The 21,111-nt window shown below is 44.5% G+C and overlaps 1 protein-coding gene across 12 annotated transcripts in view; it reads left to right on the forward strand.

Moving 5' to 3' along the window:
• The first annotated feature begins 260 nt into the window (after nucleotides 1-260).
• The window catches only part of LOC109896765 (non-muscle caldesmon), a 55,886-nt gene continuing 35,035 nt past the window's right edge, over nucleotides 261-21,111 (forward strand). For 4 of the 12 annotated variants that reach the window (XR_002256145.2, XR_004211001.1, XM_020491097.2 and 1 more), the window contains exons 1-2: nucleotides 307-629; nucleotides 19,089-19,182. The gene's annotated coding sequence lies outside the window, so the exon portion shown is untranslated. Of the gene's footprint in view, nucleotides 630-19,088; nucleotides 19,183-21,111 lie in introns of all 12 variants that reach the window. The other 8 variants (XM_031831917.1, XM_020491103.2, XM_020491100.2 and 5 more) reach the window with 8 other exon arrangements.

A 21,111-nucleotide genomic window follows, 5' to 3' on the forward strand; every position in this document is an offset into this window, starting at 1 on the left:
CGAATGTGTAAAAAGTCTCACTTTATTACCTGGTTAATCCCAACATGTATCAAAAGAATGGGGGATATTTTGAGTCCTTTCTAAAGAGTTTTTATGCTAGTCTCTAAGTGTTTGTTTGAGCAAACGGCCCCTTTTTCGCCAAGATTAACATTTCATATGATCTTTCCTGACAGAGGATTTTCTTTCAGAGGCCCCTTGAAGGATAACCAAAAAAGGACATTCTGCAAGTGAGTTTTGGCTGCTTCGATTTTTTTTGTGGTATTACTTTCAATGTCGGCATTTATTTCTTCACTTTTTTAAAGAAATGATGGACTGAGTTTTTGACTTTTGACATCGTGTTTTTTTTCCACTGACAAGTTTGGCCAGAATGAATTTTTAAATACATAGGCTTGGTAGCTCTTGGACCAGACTACGGACAATGCATAGGGCTCTCCAGCGGTAAACATTATGAGAGATGTGTGCGATTATGTTTTGAAGGGAGGGGCTTACGCTTTGTAGTAGCCTATTATTGAATACTGTGGAGCAGACCGATCCGAAGGCAGATTCTATCTCTTTACATTGACTGGCCTGCTTCGTGGTTGTTTGCTACCCAGGTGAATCAACAATAGTTTACTTTGTGAACTCAATAGGTAAGTTTTGCGCCTCAGAAATAGTTTGTGTTGTTTATCCAATTTGGTGAAATTTGTGTAGCGCGCACGAACGTAGTGCTTATGTTTACAACTTGTGCAATGCTCTTTTGGGGCTACGCAATGCTGCAATTTATTATGTCATTTTAAAATTATAGATTTTTACAGCAAACTGCACACCAGCAGATTCCTAATAACTTTTTCAAAAACTACATTTCAACTATAAAGAATTAAAGAGTTCATGTAGATTATTTGTGCATGGCAATGAAATGTGGTTGTTATCGAGTATAATATGTTTCATTATATGGCAAATCACTTTACAAAACCTATTACCGATCTGGATGTGAATTCTGGAATGTCCCCTCAGTCCCTACCCGCCCCATGCCATAGATTCTTATCAGACAAATATGAGGAGGCAGTCTCCAAACTCATGGAGAGGGATGGGAGCCAGATCTCTCTCCATTATAATAGACAATACATAGGCTGCATATTATTTGCCAGTGGGCTAACTTTAGGATGGATTACATCTATATAAATAATTACGTTATGAATGCATTAGTTTTAACTGAATAATACCTCAATGAAAAACAAACAAAACAACATCCTCCTTTACACAAAATAAAGAATTTTCCACTTAAAAGCACTTTCCTTTCATTTTCTGTCTACCCAAAATATATCCCAAAATATTTGTGGGGAGCCTTTGCCAGCACTGGACAGTCTCAGCAAACTATGGCCTTTGCGCTGTGGTGTGGGATTTTACTGTCTCTTGTAGACGAATACTAGCTGTCTTCAATTGCCTGAGCCAAGGGATGTCATGAAAGCAAAGGATCCATCAGGTCAGGTCCTCTCCACTGGGGGTCTAAATGACAGCCTTGGCCCTCATCAGGGGTAGGCTTAACCATCTGCACTGGGTTGGCTAGAATCCTTATCCCTGTGTAGATCTAGCTGATGCTACACAGCACCAGTTGAGCCCAGTTAAACCATGATTAATCTGAGTAATCAACTTGATATCTACGTTTATCAAAGCAGCAGGAAACGCTGATGTTATAACTGGCTGTAGAAGGCCACTCACTGATTCAACACTGTCCAAACAGTGTGTGGTATTCCAAGAACCTTGTCTCTCTCTCTCTCTCTATATCTCTCTCTCTCTCTCTCTCTCTCTCTCTCTCTCTCTCTCTCTCTCTCTCTCTCTCTCTCTCTCTCTCTCTCTCTCTCTCTCTCTCTCATCTGACCACATTGTGGTACAGTAAACCATTGCAGTGAGATGCAGTAACTCCAAATGAATCCATCCAAATAGTTTGAAGGAATCATGTCCTGTACAATCCCACCATCACTTGGGCCAACCACCTCTTTTTCTTTCTTTTTTTAAAACGTAGTTTATCTCAGCCTTCCGTTTGATCTCAGGTTGATTACAAAGCAGTTGCTGTGAAGTGAGTGAACGGTAGAAAAGGGGGGTTCGGGGGCTATGGGCCTGTAGAATTCTCCAAGCTAGACAGCACAGTAATTGTCCATGAAGCTGTATCTGATAACACTGCGGTGTTTGGAAAATATGAGGGGAATGCCTTATAAGGAACAGATTGAACCTGCTGACAGACGATTGGAATAGCCTTTGGAATGCATAACAGCCAGGCTTAGTTTTTTCGTCTCTTTCTGCCTCTTTTTTTTTTGCCTCTTTCGGCTTCTTTTCTTTAGCGTATAAAGAGCCTGGGTAATGCGCTGTGCTGTGCGGAGAGAGAGGGAAGGGGGGTCTGAAGGTAATTCTGCACAGTGATAACAAGGGTTTGGCATGGGCTAGGGCCCGGGCAGGATGTAGGGAACACTGCCCTGGGTTTCCGGAGCCTGGTTTGCCCTGTGTAGTACAGGCTGTCGTTACTCTGCTCTCTCTGCCCTTCATTTACAGACTGTTTCAGGATCAGTTCTTCCATAACCTTAATCATTACTCAAAAAGACGTAAAGATGGCTTCAGACCAGTGGTGAAGGGAGGAGAATACACCCTCAAGGACCAGAGAAGGAAGTTTAGGCCTAGTTGGCCAAAGGTTGGAACTTTGGGATGGGACTTGGACATAGACTTGAGGCTTCACCCTGGAGTGTGCGATAGATTGTGGCCAAGGGCAGGGCTTAAATGCAGCCTTTAGATTCACAAACAATATAGTAGATCCCCTTAACTGTACTAGATAACTTTTCATTGCTCTCTGACTGACCTGAGCTACTTGTGTTCAAGGTCCCTGCAGGTGTGAAAACACACATTCTACTCTGGAATCAATACCACTGTCTTCAGGGTTGAGAAGCTGATGAAGTTATTGAGGACGATGTGAATCCAGGCCCTCTCTCTTTCGAGGAGTGCCTGGAGACACTGTGGTTATGAGAAAAAAGCTATTTGTTAGACACAGTTAGTACTTGAGAGAAGGCTAGTTGAATCATAATGTATTTTAAAGGTGGCGTCCTCTTAGGATTCATGAGAAATATCTCTGTTTTTTTCCCCCTGTGTGTCTCTCTGTTTACAAAGGCAGCACAATTTTGACCAATCACATCAAATCTTTTCATATCAGATATTTTTCAGAGCTGATCTGATTGGCCAAAAGACCAATTAGAGAAAAAAAGTTCAGATTTGGGCTGCCTGTGTAAATGCAGACCCAGAGTTCTGCAGCGCCTCTGTGATGCGAGGCAGAGCTTTAATCCACTGCAGTATTCAGTTCCAGAAGTTCTTAATATCTCTGCTGCAGCCTGCAAGCCTACAGTTACTATTACCACGACAGAGAGAGGCTGCCAACTAAACTGAAGTATGAGAAAGAGAACTCGCATCGGAAATTGTGTAACACAAACTATTCGTTTGTTCGTTTTTGCTATTACCATTGTAATATATTCCATTTATGTTTGTCAAATGTTCTGCAAGGAGTTCAAAATGATTACACGTTGACATGTAAATCCAATCATACACAGGCTTCTTAGAGTTCGCCAGAGCCTGTTTTCTGGTTTGTCTTATTATGGACAACTTAAAGTATGTCAAGCATGCTTTGCCTAGTTCAGTTTATTGCCACTTGGGTTGATTTTCTGCAGATTTTCCGCCTCAAGATATATTTGTGGGATCGAGGAGCCATCTTTATATGCTGTCAGTTACACGACAAAGATGTCTCTTCTTCATTTTTGATCGAAAGAGTCGGCATCGTCAATGTCTCCAAGGGAGAAATCGAATTGGAGCACAAAGCTCAAATTTGTGTCCTCTCGACAACTGTTCTCGTGGAGCGCTCAGTTCATTTGAAGTGGAGGATGATTGACATGGAACTAAACCTCAAGTGATTCTGCCCTGGACTCTGGCCACAGCATACTCACTGTTATTTATTTTCAGCTTTGATAGCATGTAATTTGAATGCACCCTATCCAGAACCACACAGTAAGTTGTATAATATGGTAAAGTTGGAGCACATTTGGAAAATCTGAGGGGAAAAAAAGGAATCTGCTTAACTCTTAACTGGTGACGATTAAAATAAATGGGTCAAATGCGGCATTCCTAATTTGTGAAGTAAGAGCGGCCAGCTGAAACTGAAACTCTAGATTTAGTTTATTTAGGACCCAGCAAATATGCAATAAGTGGCTTACAGATGTTTTGTTAGTAATATATAAATCAAAAATTCCTCTCTCCTTTTTAATCTTTCCTCTCATGGCATGAAATCCTCTCTGTAATTCAACTTTATATTCTGTTTGTTGTTCTTCATTACCCAGCCAGGTTTCAATGGAAAGGTTCTGCATTGCTTTAGAACCCGTGCCAAACCAGGCTCGTATGTCTCCTCAGTCCTTGGTATGGAGAGTCTGGCAGTAGTAGAACCCTTCTGGGGAACGAAGAGTCTGGATTTCTCCCTGGTGACGATGAAGAACGCTGACACTCGTTCTTTTTGCCGTGGCTCAGATTAGAAGGCCTTTTAGATCAAACCTCTCCCACATTTCTTCGACTTTGAAGTGCTATCATTCAAGGCCAGATTCCCTAATTGGTAGCATGGCAGACTGTGTTGATAATTGGCACATTTACCCATCGAATGCCAGTTGGCAGGCAGCGAGGCCTCCAGAACTCCACCAGCTGTATAAGGATATTTTCACATCCAACTCACAACACAACAAACTCTCTTTTTAGAAGATGGGCGATGGTACAGGATCCCTTGGCTTACTCAACTCAGGTCTTATAAGGTAAAAGTACATTTTTCACCCCAAGGTATAAACCTCAAGGCTGGGGGTTATCGTGGGAGCGTGAGTTCAGTTCACTACCCTGATTCTCATACACTACTACTTATGTCATCCTCTAAAGATGTGTTATGTTCAGCTCCCAAAACGGCGACGGGGCTGAAAGTGTGTTACATTGTTGAGCAGGCCTTTTGCCCCTGGGCTTCTTTCCTCATCTGATAAAACAAGCGCAGGAAATGTCTCTGCGAGCTGATTTGCTCTGTGTTTTCGTCTTCCCATAGGGACCACAGACATGCCTAGTGCTTCGACAAGTCCACCGGCACTAAGTTTCTTCACGCCCCCCCCCCCCCCCCTTACAGCCTGCTAACATTCCATTTCTCTCCCTCTCCTCCCTCCTCCTCTCTCTCCTCAGCCACCAAAACTAAACAAACATAGCTGATCAAGGCTTTCATCACCTTTTTTTAAAAGTCCCATATTGTAGGTTCCTGTGGGAATTAAAGGTCATATAGGTAATATAGTGAGGTAAATCCCAACAGTGTGTGTGAAAGATGCTATTGAGTGGAGGACCAGTGAGGTCATGTGTTTGGAGATGGAGAGAGAGTCTATGAATAGCGACACAGGTATGAGGGAACAGATGTGTGTGTGTGCACTTTTAAAAAAATAACACCCTCAAATCTAGTTGTTTCAACTAATTATTATTAAATAACTGGTTCCACAGCATTTTCTTTTTGTTTACTCAACTTTTCGGTCAAAGTGTTCCCTGAACTTAACATTTTTAGTTGTCCCAACATTAGAAAATGTTGAACTTAACATGATGTCTTTGCTCAATTTGTCTCATATACTCTTTCAACCAGATTGACACATGATTGCGTTATGCACGTTCATTTATACAGTAATTAGTATTCAACATGTCCTCACCTGGGACACAGGCACACACACCCACACACATCTGTTCCCTCATACCCGTGCCGTTATTCATAGATTCTCTCTCCATCTCCAAACACATGACCTCACTGGTTAAGGTTTGGCACGGGGTAGGCCGTCATTGTAAATAAGAATTTTTGACTGACTTGCCTAGTTAAATAATAAATGGGAACTCACAATCTCTTGGTTCATGGCAGTACGAGCTTCCTGCTATGCCACCATGTCTGTGTTAATTATCAGTTAATCTGACTATTCTCTCATTATTGATTTGACTGACTTATTTAAGCAATGTTTGTTTTTTCTGTAAGGTTGTTGGTGGGCCATATGACTTTATTTTAATGTTATTCCTTAATCACTATGATAAATGAAATAGTTTTTCTTGGGTGTACTTTTAACAGATCTGAGGTTTACTTTTAAGTCCAATGTGTAGCAATACAGGTGAAATCAGTTATTGACACAGGCATGGTGGCGTAGCTGGAAGATTAGAATGCTGTGAACTGAGTAGTTGTGAGTTCAAATCCCAGGTGAGGAAATGTTGAATATTAATTACTGTATAAATGAACATGCTCAATGTGTATCGGAAATGTTGTATGTTAACTGCAGTGTGTGTAACTAGTTCCACAGCCCAAAAAATTATTTCTAGTTGAATGAACATTTTAGCAAACGCATCATTTTATGTGTTGGAACCAGTTACTTAATAATAATTAGTTTGTACGTGCGTGTGTGGAACTGTATGGATGGTGGAGGTGGTGAGAGCAAAGGAGAGTGTGGTGTTTTCATGGTGAATGCTGGCTCTCATGGGACAGAGCAGATGGAGGAATCGGGCTCTTAGGTATAACAAGGGGATTTTACCATTCATATACAGCCATTGGATTTACCTTTTCTTAATTTGAGAAACTGGAGGATTTGCATCGAGTTCTCCGATTGACATCAATGGATGATTTGTGTGTCTGTGAAACCTCGAGTTATGCAGGCGTAGGGTTCTGGAGACAGGATTCAGCACTTTATTGCTGACTCTCCGTACAGTGAGTGCACACGAAAGATGAGGATGTTACTCATCTGTGTGTCACACACGTCTAGGCTCTGACTGGTATGGCACAGGGTGCTGATGTGCTGCGCTAGTTGTAACACTACTGTACTTTGAGTAACACTTTATTGGGAGATCCTCTAAGTCAGTATGTACTTTACCCTTTGAAACAAACTGATGTAACAAACCTTGTCTCTTCATTATGTTGATTGTGCTGCTTCAGTTCAAAAGACGTGACTTTGAAACTAGGGTATCAATACAGTTCGCCTGAGTTGGATCCTTCTGACCTGTCTGGATCAGGGACAACGCTCCCTTGCACAGCACAGCAGCAATCCGAAGCGATGACGGCTGCCATTTTTCTTCCTGTTGGAGCCAAACGTTATGTTTTAAAGGTGCAGACCTTCAAATTGTCTCCAGTAATGTTATCCACCTGAATTAGCCAGCCCGGTCTGGGGTCTGTGTTCTGGCTGGTATTAGGAGCAGTAGTAATTGTTTAAGAGTGCATTTATTGAGTGTACTCTCTCCCTTGTAATCAGAAGCATATTCCGGCATTGACATATAAGCCTCTGAGGGTTGCTCAGGAATGTATTACAAGCAACGAGAGGAGCGGCGCAGCGTGCAGATCTCCCCTTCCATTTATTTTCCACTCCACATGTCATTGCTTCCATACAGAGGAAGGCAATGAAATCTGATTAAAGCTGGAGATCAAATCATCAAATGGCTGACATGGAGGATCCATCCCCAATATAGCAGTTATTGTGTGTGTGTGTGTGTGTGTGTGTGTGTGTGTGTGTGTGTGTGTGTGTGTGTGTGTGTGTGTGTGTGTGTGTGTGTGTGCGTGCGTGCATTACTGTGTGTTGTGTTTCTCTCTCTCTCTTTCTCCTGGCATCTAATAATGCCAAAGACTTCTCCCCCACTTCAGAGAAAGGGGAATGTAAGTATCCCCCTCATCCACATACAGTACTGTGCGAGACCCGAGCCCAGCTTGAATTTGTTAGTTTGGAATCATTTCAGTATCGGGTAATTCATAAATTCACTTCACTGTTGGGTAACATGGAGCTGGCAGGTGGACTGCCTCAGTCCTAAATGGTACCCTATTCCCTTAATAGTGCACTACTTTGGACCAGGGCCCCATAGGGCTCTGGTCAAAAGTAGCGCACTATAGAGGAAATGGGGTGCCACATGGGACGTAGCCACTGCCTTTTGAAAGGGGTTTTAATCAGAGCTCCTCTGCAGGCAGAGAGGCTGGCAAACGGGAATTTCTTACCTCATAAGAGACCTGCTCAAGGTGATTGGGAGAAACCATCAGTCATGTTATTGTTAAACAGCCCAGGTCTAGGGCAATGGTTCTGGTGCTAAGGTGCTAGCCAAAACTCTGCTAAGAAGGGACAGATTCAGATTCATGCTGGGTTTCAACTCTCCTGTGTACACTTGTAGGAAGATAGCTGATTCATTGATTCAAGTATAGTGAAGTAGTTTTATTACTATTGAAAATAAACCCTTCTACCTAACAGGCCGAGTTGAGTTAAAGATAAATTGATGAGTAGGCCTAATTATTTAATGGAACAAGACCCAATCTGTAGCATCAATAGTCTGACAGACGGAGAAAACCGGCTAACAAATTGAAATGCAAAAAGCAGTGGCAGTCAGTCAATTCCACACATGCCAAGATGAGAACACTATGTCAACAAAACAACAGCTCTTAACAAGCAACTCGCTAACAAGTGTGATGCTAGGCTACCCAAAGACAATGGAGCAAATCTGCTAGGCCCCGCTGCTTATTTACGCAATGCACGGTTAGACTAAATGAAGTGAGCACGCTCATTAATGGAGCGTGAAGCGCTTCTTAATTACAGGCCTGTTAGCACTAATTTGTTTTCATTTTTTCTTTTACCTTTATTTAACTAGGCAAGTCAGTTAAGAACAAATTCTTATTTTCAATGACAGCCTAGGAACAGTTGGTTAACTGCCTGTTCAGGGGCAGAACGACAGATTTGTACCTTGTCAGCTCGGGGGTTTGAGCTTGCAACCTTCCGGTTACTAGTCCAACACTCCTGCCGCTCCAATGGCTCCTCTCTCGTCAGATAAATGCAGACAGGTCTTCATGAGGAGGAGCATTCTGCTAGATAGCTAAGACAAGACAAGGCTAACTCTGTCTGAGTGAGATGGGTTGAATAGATTGAACACATGCGATTGGGTGGGGTGGAGGTTTCGGGAGAGGAGTGTGGTGGAGGGGATGGAAGAGGGAAGGGGTGTGGGTGTATGACGTTGGGTGAGATGGGAGTAGATTAAAGGGTTGGTTTGGTGGATGGGTGTGAGGTAGTTGAGTAGGGTAGAGGGTTTGGATGAGGAGGGTAGAAGGAGGTGTGGTTGATGGGGTTGGAGATTTGGGATGGATAGGGTTAGGTACTAGGGGTGAGGGTTAGAAGAGAGAGGGGTGCTGGGGGTGACAAGCTGGCAGGCCTCATTAAGCCCTGCTTTAATGAACCCAGCAGCTGAGTAACAAAACACAGGAAAAAGTAGAACAATGATGGCTTGTTAGGGGGAGGCCTGTGTCTATGTCTGCCCCGGGTTGGCAGATTCTCTAGGACAGAGGAGAGGATGTCTGACTGGTCTGGGCTCTGAAGCTCTGTGCCACCCGTTTACTATGACAGACATCTGGGGGACCACCTTGGATAATAAGTAGCCATTAGTTCAGGTTAAAGTTAATGACCAGTAATAGTACACCACCCCTGCCTGGCCCAGGGTTTGAGCCCATCCCAAATTAAGTACCAGTCACTCAGGTTCAATACATAAACAGAGGGAACCGACTGGAAGTGAATAAGGTTGTGTGTGTGTGTGTGTGTGTGTGTGTCTGGCTCAGGTGGATGGGTATCATGTGAAAAGGAGATGGTTTTCCTTCTGAGCAGATTACTAGCAGAAAATAAACCGGGGGGGGGGGGGCAGATTTGTTCCCATTATACTTAAGTTTACAGAGTAATCTCATTTCCAGTTTTGCCATTAGCTAAAACTGAACGAACCCCTATAAAGCGAACCTGAGCACTCTCCTGAACCGACTACTTCATTATTTACAATTTCATGGTTGTCTGAGATGTGTTATTCTAATAGATTTAGGAATTAGACGGTTTTAATAACATGCATTAACCTATAAAGCTGAATTTGATCCTTCGTTTGGCAGTAAATGTCACCTCATGTTGAAGAGAGGAGTAGTCTTCTTACCTAGAGTTGTGTCAGTGACGTAGCGTTAGTAGGCACGTAAAAAATACTTTATAGTCTGAAATTGTATATCTGAGGCAATGGCGCCATTTTACAAAAATACTTAAGGCACTCACGAGAACTAACCATGAGGCTTCCAAGACTGAGAGAGATAAAAAAATAAAATAAAGAGTAGTGGGAGAGAGCGAGAGGAGACAGAGAGCGAGAGAAACAGAGAGACGGGCAGATGGAGAAAGAAAGATAGAAGGGAGAGCGAGAGACTGGGATAGTAAGAGAAAGAGTGAAGGAGGAAGAGAAAGAGACAGGGTGAGTGCTTTGTTATGTCTCCTAGAGCTCTAGTGTTTCCTGGAATGCCTGGCAGCAGAGTCAGAAGTCAGAGCCACGGGGAGAAGAAGAGAAGGGAACGGCCTTCTGTCCTGACAGACAAGCACCGCTGAGTTGACATAATTTAACACACTGCCAATGCTCAAGATGTTTCACTGACAAAAATGGCTATGCTACTGAGATCTATTGAGATTTTGTTTTGTTTGCGTGTGGAGGTTGCGTGCGGACGGGGCCCATTGACAGATAGGACTAGGAGAAGAGAGATATATATATATATATATATATATACACATATCAACAACATATATATATATATATATATATATATATATACCTGTGCTTCATGGCGATCAATGGCTTCTGGCCCCCACTAAGCGCCTTGGGGGGGCACACAGAGTTGCAACCCCTCCCAGACAGACCGCTGGCCCTCTGCGACGCTAATAATAGCATCCAGCAGAAATATGCACAGAAACGAGATCACCTATAGTGTAGCCTAGCTTCCTGGATAGGAGAACACTGAGGCACAAGAAGGGTTGTCTCCTCTCTCCACTCAGACAGGAATGTTTGGTCTTGAGGAGCTGAACCTCACCACTATCAATTCCAATGATATCACACTCTCCTTACGCTGAGCTAGCTGCAGGCTCAGAGTCTGAAGAAGAGCAATATTGACACTAGAGGCAAACGCACTGTATAGACGTTCATATTTATTTCACACAGACAGTCCTAGACATTGCGCCGTAAGCAAGGCATCTCTAGAACACCAAGAGGATTGGAATAGGAGACTCCTGGTTTCTGTCTAAGATGGCGGTGTTGTTGATATGGCTCTTCAAAATGAAGTGGATGGTTTAGAATGGCCCCGTTCCCTCACGGATATCTCACCAAGGGATTTGGTTGTGGTGGTGGGAAGTAGACTTGACTAGAGGACAGCTTCGTTACATCCATCACATCACAGTTAAGACCATGGTTTTAGCAGTGCAATGACAACCTCAACAGATAGGAGTTTACAGAATAGAGGAGCTTGACTGATAAATTAGCCCTTGTCTCTGGTCACAGTTTCCACTCCCATTCCCATTCATCAGTCTGCACTGCTACTGAACACATCTCTTTGTGTTACACCTTGCCTTTAGCCCCAATGCAGTGACCCCCCCCCCCCCCCCCCCCAATACAGATGTGCTCAGGCCTGCTGAGTGACGCTTGGATGCAAAGAGCAACAGACCTCGTCCTCTATCTCTTCCTCGTATTTCAAAAACAAAAACAGCTCCGGCAGCCATCACAGCTAAAAGCTCCAAACTCCGTCACAACGAGCTCCATTATAATCAGTTATCCTGACAGTTATTTTTTTTAAACGTATTTGTTCACTAAACAAACCAAAATGTTTTCCCAAGGGGTCTCGAAGTAGCCTAAATGCTGGACCTCTCCACCTTTCCCGTCCACTCAGAGTAATAGCCCTCGGTGAGGTCATCGTGCTAGAGCTAGAATCTTAATCTTCTCTCTCTCTCTCTATCTCCCACCCCTCTCTCTCTCTCTCTCTCTCTCTCTCTCTCTCTCTCCCCTATCTTTCTCCTATCTCTTCCCAGGAATGCAACAGGCCCCTTATTTTGAAAGATCTCTTGTCACATAATACCCTTGAATACCCTTGCGCAACACTTCAGGAAGCACATTCCGCAGCCTGATTTGCAGATTTGCGCGTGGCTAAACGATCGGATTGATGAAAATGTATGCTCTGAGGTAAAAACGTGTAATTTTGAGGCAGTAATCATGGCACCAATTTTCTGTGGGGCAACACGGCCCCCTGGGTAGACACAGACAGAAAAAAAGGCGATACACAAACATCTGTCAGTGCCTGTGTCATGTTCTGAGCAGGCCTCACAAGCGTCTCCTGGTGTGTAAGCGGTTGCGCCATGGCTTCTTTGCGGCTCGTGCTGCTTGTATGTTTCCATGTAAGGCATGACAGGAAGGCATTTCTCCCACTGTGATACAGACCAGGCACATAAATCAGTCAGATGTTTTCATTCATCTTTTTTTTTCCAGTCATTTTTTTTCTCTCGAAAGTATAGCCACATTTTCTTCCTCTGGCAATCGAAGGGTCTCTCAATCTCCGCAAAACATAATTACGTTTTTTTATGGGGGAAACTTGTCAGAAATGTTTTGGTGTATGATACTTGTTTTTACTTTTCTTTACAAGACACATCAGGAACTTCTCAGGGCTTTATGAGAAATACATTTGTATGTTCCAGAACATGTGTTCCAGGTGCCGTGACAGATACGGTGTCTGTCTGAGTCCGTTCCCCACTGCTCTGGGTCATAATAATTATGTGGAGAAAATTGGGCAGCTCAGCCCAGATCCCCTGGGACCCTTAAAGAGGCGGTGTTTGAAATATCTTGTTCTTGTCAAATCAAGAGGGGATTACAGCAGGAACACTGGTCTGTAGGCCTGGTGGCTGAGTGCCTGTCCTGTCTAGCTATATGATTCACTATATGATTCACTATGTATGTACCATATGGGAGATGGAATATGAATAGGGGCCCAAACTATAATAAGCTGCTTACCAGGGGACATTCTAGCCTCTATGGTCCCATACTGTATACTGTAGACAACTCTTGTGACGTTGTCATGCTATACATGTACTGTATAGGCCTGTGGTTCCCCAAACTTTTCTGAGTCGAGATCACTTTCTGAGTCATAATGAAGACCGAGATCTACAGCTCAGAATTGTTTTTGAAAACCTTGATTTAAAAAAAACGTAGGCCTATGCAACATTCAAAACAGTTCTGTAGCAATGATGTCTGTAGTAGGCTATAGGCCCAATACATTATCCTGTGCATATTGGCTAGGCTTGAATTGTTCTGCCAATGTTGTTCTTCTCAGACAATTTTCAAAGTATATTTAAAAACTCGAGGTATATGATCTTGTTGTATTACTTGTGAGGCACAGCTCAGTGGGTATATATAATGTGCTTTATTTATTTTACTGGACTGATTGTGTCTGGATTTGTTGGTCAGTCTCAGCGGAGGGAGAGCATCTCGCAGTCGGACTGTCCCTCAGCTCGCCTCAGCTCTCGTCCCTCAGCTCGCCTCAGCTCTCGTCCCTCAGCTCTCGTCCCTCAGCTAAGACTGACCAAAAAGGGGCGACCGCATTCCAGCTGGCCGGCGAAACTTGAGTCACATTGCGTTATTTCTGCACCAACTCATGTTGTTACTCCTATGACCAGAGAAAGTGAAATATTCCTTGATTTTAAAAAAAGACACAAGCTGCTAATAATAATAATAACAACAACGCAAGCCTATAGATACACTTTGCTACTCATTCATTGAAGCTGCATTGCTGGTTGCAGCGCAAGTGGAGAAGCGCATTTTATGGCATATAGCAGTGTTTTAATAAAAAGTGTTGACAGTGCTGCTGAGTATGAACTTAAACATGAACTCACTCATAAAAACGAAAGCTCTTTGCTGTATTCATTGACAGTCTCTCTCTAGTCATGGTTTTCGATGTTTTGAAATCACAGTATCAACTTACTTTGCTGTACGCTCAATGAAGCTGCAGACAGAGACATGATCTGAGCAATCCGATTGGCTAGCGGTAGGCCTATAGGTATGCTTGATTTGCTCTCTGGGCACGCGGAGTTTGTACCTTCAGACACATGAAATGGGAACACTTCGCCTCCCCGGCATGCAGGGCAGCTGAAACAAGTCCACCTACTGCCAACAGCGCGAGACAGAAAAATGTAGGAATGATTGACTTTATCGTTATTATTTTCTAGAAATGTTTAGCGATCGACTAGGAATGCCTCGGATCGACGGTTTGGTGGGACTGTTACTCACGCTTCACTATGTTATCATGCTCCATCTTGCTCATGCTCCATACACGAGTAAGGGCCCCTACTATGGGGCCTCTAGTGACACACAGGTCTATTTTGGTACAGGACGTGCTCCCGTCCCGAGTGGCCCACAAACTGCAGACAGAGAGCAATACCAGAGTAGCAGATCCAGACCTTTTGGTTGTGCTGGCATCAGTAGTGCTTTGCTTTGAGTAAAACACATCATGTAGGTGTCAACACCCCAGCCTTGCTACACCCTGCTACTCTCTCTGGTCAGTGAACCTCAGATGAATGATCTGTCGAGGAGGGGTTCAGGGCCCGTTTGGAGGGTGTTTCTACTAAAAGACGGCAGGTGTCAAGATGGCGAGTTGTCACGAATGGGACGTGTCCCAAAATGGCGCCCTATTCCCTACATAGTGCACTACTTTGGAAGAAGTGCACTATATAGGTAATAGGGTGACATTTGGGATGCAGACAGGATGAAGGAAGAGGAAGCTATTCTCATGAAAAGGTGGGGTGAGAGAGTCATTCGTCAAAGTCCCCGGTCGTGAGTGAGTGTGTTTTCACTGAGTGAGTTTCCTGTCCACTAAATAGGATTCATTTAGTAACCCCCATCCCCCCCCCCCCCCCCCCCCAACCCCTTCTGTCAAACTGCTGTAGAGTGGCTTCATACCAACGTCGGTATAGAAAGAATATGGAAACAGTTAGTGTACTGTATGTCCTAGTGGAATTACACGAGACAAAGGCTGTTGATATCCTGTGTCAAGAGCGCAGGTTGACATTTATTGTCATGAATCTTGTCCTGGAGACAGAACCGTGCGATGTCCACTAGATAGGCCAGCTGCAAAGTCAAAATTGGCTATATTGTAAAAATTCAGGATTTGTATTATTTTATTTTTGGTCTTAATTCAAGGTTAGCAGTGTGGTTAAGGTTATGGTTAGGGTTAGATTTCAGATCAGATGGTATGACTTTGGCTGTGCCAGCTAGTGACCACAGAGCTACCTCCAGAACAATATTCATGATGAAAACGCTAACCTGCGTCGAGCGTAGGCAGATCTTTATTGAGTTGACCTTCTGGATATTTGGACTAGAGTCTTGATGTATTATTTCAAAGGTTACATGCTGACAGTTAAAACCACTCCATGTTGACTAAATACGAGAGAGAAAAAAAAGCTAAGTGAGCTTCTTTATAGCTTTGTTCTACTGCTGAGTTTGCCTTTTTTCCTCTTGGCCAGACGTTTGGTTATCTTCTTTGATTGACAATAGTGGCAGGCATTTGCCAGAGACCAAATAGTCTGGTTGGCTGATAAACAACCGGTTTCTAACTGTAGCGCAGGGCTGAGACCCCTCGGATTGAGACTATGTTTAGCCACGAGGAATGTAACCTACGGTACAGTCCTTCCGGCTTTAGAGTGCAGAATGCAAGCACTTTCGCGAAAGAGGAAAAAGTATATTTTTCTAAAAGTGAACAAAGAAAGGTTAGGTATTTTCAACTCCCTACTGGCTTAAAATGGAGTCAGCCTTTACCACAGGTTCACACACGCTTGTACCATAGAGATCGAGCCAGACAAAGATATAGAGTTGCACACAATGTGGTCCTCTTGTCTAGGGAAAGTCAGGCTAATAATATTCTGGGTTTACTTTGCTCTGTCCCAGAGATGCCACCAGAGAGACAGCATCATCCGTCATGTTGCTTAGAGATACAGCCAGCCCTAACCAAACCTGGGTCCAAATAGTATTTTAAATCGTTCAAATAGCTGAACTGTGCTTGATTGAGCTTGCCTGGGGCAGTGGAACCACTGTGGACTAGCCCCAAAAGTGCAAACCCCACCTCATCTGGCACGCCAGGCAGACTTCAAGCAAACACTCAACGTACTTCAACAATTCCCAATACTATTTGAACCCTGCCCCTTTTAACCCCGCTCTTTTGTGGTCAGTATGTTATGAGTGTGAGAGCTGCCTGTATCTCACTGCACAGCATGTTAGCTAGAAATATTTTTCTCTCTCCCAGTTATGTTACGGGAAAGGGAGCTTTTTTTTCTCTTCCATATTTGGTCATATGGAGTACAGCCAGTAGCCTTTTGATGGTGTACAAAAAAAAAAAACATCCCTATTTTGTGTGGGATTTGTTCTCCTTGGGCCGTGCTGCTCTGATACGGGCCGATTGTGAATCTGACGTTGAAAGTTCACCATTAAGGCACAGCACGAGCCTTTTAAAACACAACGAGGACAAGAGAAAAGGCCTCATCTCGTGTACTGAAGTTGCCCGTCGTTCTGAAACTAGCTGACATCTTTACAATGTCATTTAGGGTTCACTGTATAAACTAATCCCAATGCAAATGACTCTCTTAAAACAGTGTTTATAGCAAGGTAATGTTTTACTGACATCCTCCTTTTGTCCACTCTTCTCCGCTGTTGGCAGTTATCTCATTTGGACTGAGTCTTGGGCTAGGGCTGATGGTTCAACCCATGATGTTGGGAATTAACTATGGTGTGGTGGGTGTATTGTCTTTGTGTGGGACCAAACCAGAAGGGTCAAAATAGATGATTGCAATGACTGTTCTATTTTAAACACCAATAGAACATGCCATGCCCGAAAGACCCAAGCTAATCACACTGGCATTGGGAAATGTATCAATGTTCCATCATGGGGCAGAATTAGTGATCTCTCATCAGAATGAAAGGCATTCGAGGGGCTTTTTTCCTTTCCTCAAAGGGTTATGTGACACTGAGTAATTCGACGAAAATGTTACGTCGCGCACTGTGTTTAGCAACTGAGATGGCAAGCATATCAGGGAAAGAACCTTGTCTAGCACCACACTGATTGGACAGCAACATCAAGTAACACACTGGATCAGTTTGTGCCTGTGATGATTACAGTGTGTCTCAGTGATGGATTCTCAGCTGTGAGCTGTTACCGATAACCTTAGGCTATAGCTAGCAGTCAGTCAGAGTGTATTCATCACTGGGCAAGGAGATGTGTCAGGAATTGTGAACCATCGTCTGGGAATGCATGCAGGGGTCTCCTTATCCATCCCCAAGTGGAAACTCAAAGGCTTGGACCTCTTTTTCTTTTAACCCCAGTATTTTCCCCCTCGCTCCTCTCAATCTGACGGCCAAAGTCGGCACAAGAGCAATCTGTGGTGATTTGGGAGGGATTGTGTGTGATCATCAGACTAAGTCACTAATGATGGCGGGTCTTAAGAATTCAAGGATGCATGGCAGCCAGATTCTTACCCAGTCACTCACCCAGTTTATTCAGCCCTTATACTGTCATTTCCAATTGGCTCTCAGCTCTCCACTATTCTTAGAGTAGTGCTTGAATTTGATGAATTCTCCCGTGTTAGAGCTAACCGAAACTTCTCGCGGAATGAATTTCTTTTGGAGCGGATAGAGCCCTAACACATGAAGCAGATGGTATTGAGATCGAGCTGAACAAATCTGAGCTCAGGCGCTTTTGGCCACCTCATATCCTGCCCAAAGAAAGATGAGTCCCAGCTAAAGTCTTCTAGTCTGACACCACGAGATCTGTCCTCAGGTCAGCTGAGTTGGCTGACATTCCCTTGGCATCAGTATGTAGGGGAGGAAGTATGTGCAGTCACACACAGATGCACACAGCCGTACACTCCTCCTCCTCACATTATCCCAGTGTTCACGATGAGCACGTAGTCAGCAGCTGGTCGGATCATGCCTTTGTGGTCCAACAGCAGTGTCTGTACCATGACAGACGAGGAGAGGGGGAGAAGGGGGAAAGAGAGAGAGAGAGAGTGGGATAGGGAGAGAGAGGCAACGAGAAAGAGAGGCAGAAATCATGGCCTCCCCCATGCCAAAAACTCCAGTGAATTTATGTGGCCACATCCTGGCGTGGTTCACAGCCTGGGCTGGGCCAGAGGCAGTAAATGTGTTAATGGACCCGAGGTGAGGCGGGGCCAGGGGCCCGACGTGTGAGATGAGAGGCAGATCACGCTGAACGGGACCAAGGGAGGACAACCTCTTCCAAACACATCATTACAGGTGGCGATGGACAGGACACACGCACGTTGGCTGGCCGCACAGAGACACTCACAGACCAAGGCAGACAGTACACACACACACACTCCCAGATGTTCTCAGAGATGGAACATTTCTCTGCCCTCTGCATTGCTATCCACATTTGGATACATACCCACACCCCTACAGGTATCCTTTTGGCGTTTGCTCAAACTCAAACTGCCCCTTGAGCACCTGCAAAGCATTAGTCAGTCAGTCAGTCTGCAGTCAGTCAGTCAGTCTGCATATAAAGGCCATGATATATACTACAGTTAAACTCTGCTCTGTTCCTCTCCTCTGTGTATGAGTAGACAGAGTGCAGGCTGTGCGACTGTGAGACAGTCCTGATGGCTCCTGTGTACACACTGCTGGGTGGGAATGGGGAATCCTGACCTGTCAAGGAGTGACTATTACACTGTGCAGAGCTTAGTGTAGCTCGGGAGGGGACGATGCACAGTCTCATTACTGTACAGGCCATTAGCTGGTCTACTGCACCGTAACACAGACACAGACAGTCAACACACATACAAGTACACACAGACCTGAACTAAGACCTGAGTCCACCATAAAACATCACACCAATAGGTTCTACTCCAGCAGGTCTGAGATCAGTGTAATATGATTTTGGCTCACCACCTAAATGACACTATATCGGGATCAGGAGGCGACACACCTACAGCGTTGACAGAGCCCTGACTCCGAGTCAGCCAGTCAGACGGAGTTGAGGTGCTCGGTTGGGGTGACCTGACCCAGGTGAATGTCAAAGTCATAGTCTAGAATGATAGATTTCACTGTCTTGGCTCTCGCACCACGCTCACTGACAGAACTGGGCCTCGAAACAGAAACAGCCCTTTGATCACTAGGTTTCATTGGAACTCATTAAGTGAATAGCACCCTGGGGGGGAATGGCATGGAATGAAGTATTAATAGCTTTTTCCTTTTTCAAACAGATTTAAGACCCCCCTCCTCCTCAACGTGGAACAGGCCGAGGCTGGAGTGACTGACAGACTGACTGACTGGTGCTCAGATTCTCTCTCTCTCCAGGTGAGAGTGCGCCTCCCGTTTCCTCCCTCGGGCAGCTTCTCTCTCAGCCTTTCCCCCCTCTCTCCCTCCCTCCCTCCCTCCCCATCCCTGCTTGTCAGTGCCAGAGCCAGACATGATTCATGTCTCCAACCATAGGACAGGGAATCAGGGATACTGTTGTTGCTGCCGGAATCTGTCGCTCAGACAATGCATGCTATTGTCAGGAATTGAATGGAATGGTTAGATTATATTAGATTATATTATTATATTATGATAATCAGGAGGAGGAGGATGAAGAGGAGGAGGATGGTGAACTCAAGATGGTGATGATCAAGCTGATGAGGATGATTATAATGGCAGCGATTGTGATGAAGACCTTTATTGTACATGGCCGTGCCAGGCTCTCACAGTAGCCTATGGATAGACTGACAGTGAGTAAGAGTGACAGCAGCCTACCTCTCCACCCCACCTGAGAGGCCCAGACAGGGGCCAGAGCAAAGAGCGCATAGCTCACATTCCTCCAGCATCTCCTAATGAGTAGGCCCCAGCGAGAGAGAGGAGGTGAAGGATGCCTGGCCCTAGCCTCGCTCTCCCTTTCCCTCTCTGCGCCTGCCACACAATCCCTGGGTCTTGTGCCAGCCCAGCACTGACATGGCAGATACCTGGGATACCTTTATTTCTCCCAGCTCCCTCCCTCCCTCCAACCACACCTGGCCAACCCTCACACCTGGGTCACCATGGCAATGTGCACACTGCTTGCGTTTTACCTGCAGGTACAGGCAGAGCCAGGGAGCTGGGAGGGTGGGAGCCGGCCCACAATCCCCTCCTCTTCTTTTCTTCTCTTAAAGGGAAAAGAACAGCATTCCTTGGGATGACAAAAGTAGAAGCCTTAGCCAGAGTCCCATAGCTTGACCATGTTTACTCTCATGTCCCCACTACAGTAAACTGTGCATATTGGTGCAGTTTATGGATATATTGGAATATAGTCTAAGTAGACCAAGTTTGTGTTGGCTTCAATGATTTCTTCATTTGTTCTTTCTGTCTGTCTTTCTTTCGTTCTGCCTCTTTTTCTCGGGAGTTAATTTTTGTCCCACGCTCAAGTCGCCCAGAACGGCTGCAGTCCAAATATTGTGTCTTTTAATCAGTTTTGGACTCGGGGCAATTTTTGGATAACATGGAGTAAAAGCTGCTGTTGTGTCCCAGTAGAACTCTCTCTCCCCTCTCGCTCTCCTTTGTTCTGTTTATCAGGCGAAGAAGTGTCAGGGGGTGTAAGTAATCTGCTGACAGGCCTGCCAATGTTAACGTTACACTTGACAACTTTTTTTTCTTCTCAACAACTTAAAGTGCTTCGTCCTCTGGAAGAATCTTCTGGAGTTGTTTTTAAAATGGCATGTGAATGAGTAACTTAAAGCTTCTTTCAAGACGTTGTGCTCACATCAGAATTTTAAAATGCTGCATTCCTCAAATAGTCTCCGAGGCGTACTCTTGAGGTGAATGTGTTTGTGCTAAAAGTGGTGAAGACAAAAGTTATTCGGCTGTGTGTCACAGCAATGACTCATGGGGGAAAAAAAGAGGCCTCTATGTTCTATGGACTCACGGAGCAAAACAGTACATCAACATTTCACTGCATATTAACATAGCAATGCCTCTAAGAATGAAATGGTGCCACATTCTCTTCCAGCTCTCTCCTTGTGAATAGAGGACACATTGTTTGGGTGGTGTTAACACAAACCTGTCCTAAAATGATAGGGGGAAATAAAGCTGGCGTTGTCTGGATAACATCAACGTGGCTTTTTAATATAATGTTCCTTAAGCGCTGGGTAGTGTCAGCCAGAGAGTTGCGGCAGAGCATTAATTTGACTGGTAAATGTTACATTATTGCCGTTGTAGCTCTGGAGCTGGCAGACAGAGAGGGAACGAGAGAGAAAAAAGTAATCGTTTTACAGTGGG

This window comes from Oncorhynchus kisutch, linkage group LG9 (genome assembly GCF_002021735.2).
Source record: "Oncorhynchus kisutch isolate 150728-3 linkage group LG9, Okis_V2, whole genome shotgun sequence".
Lineage (NCBI taxonomy): Eukaryota > Metazoa > Chordata > Actinopteri > Salmoniformes > Salmonidae > Oncorhynchus > Oncorhynchus kisutch.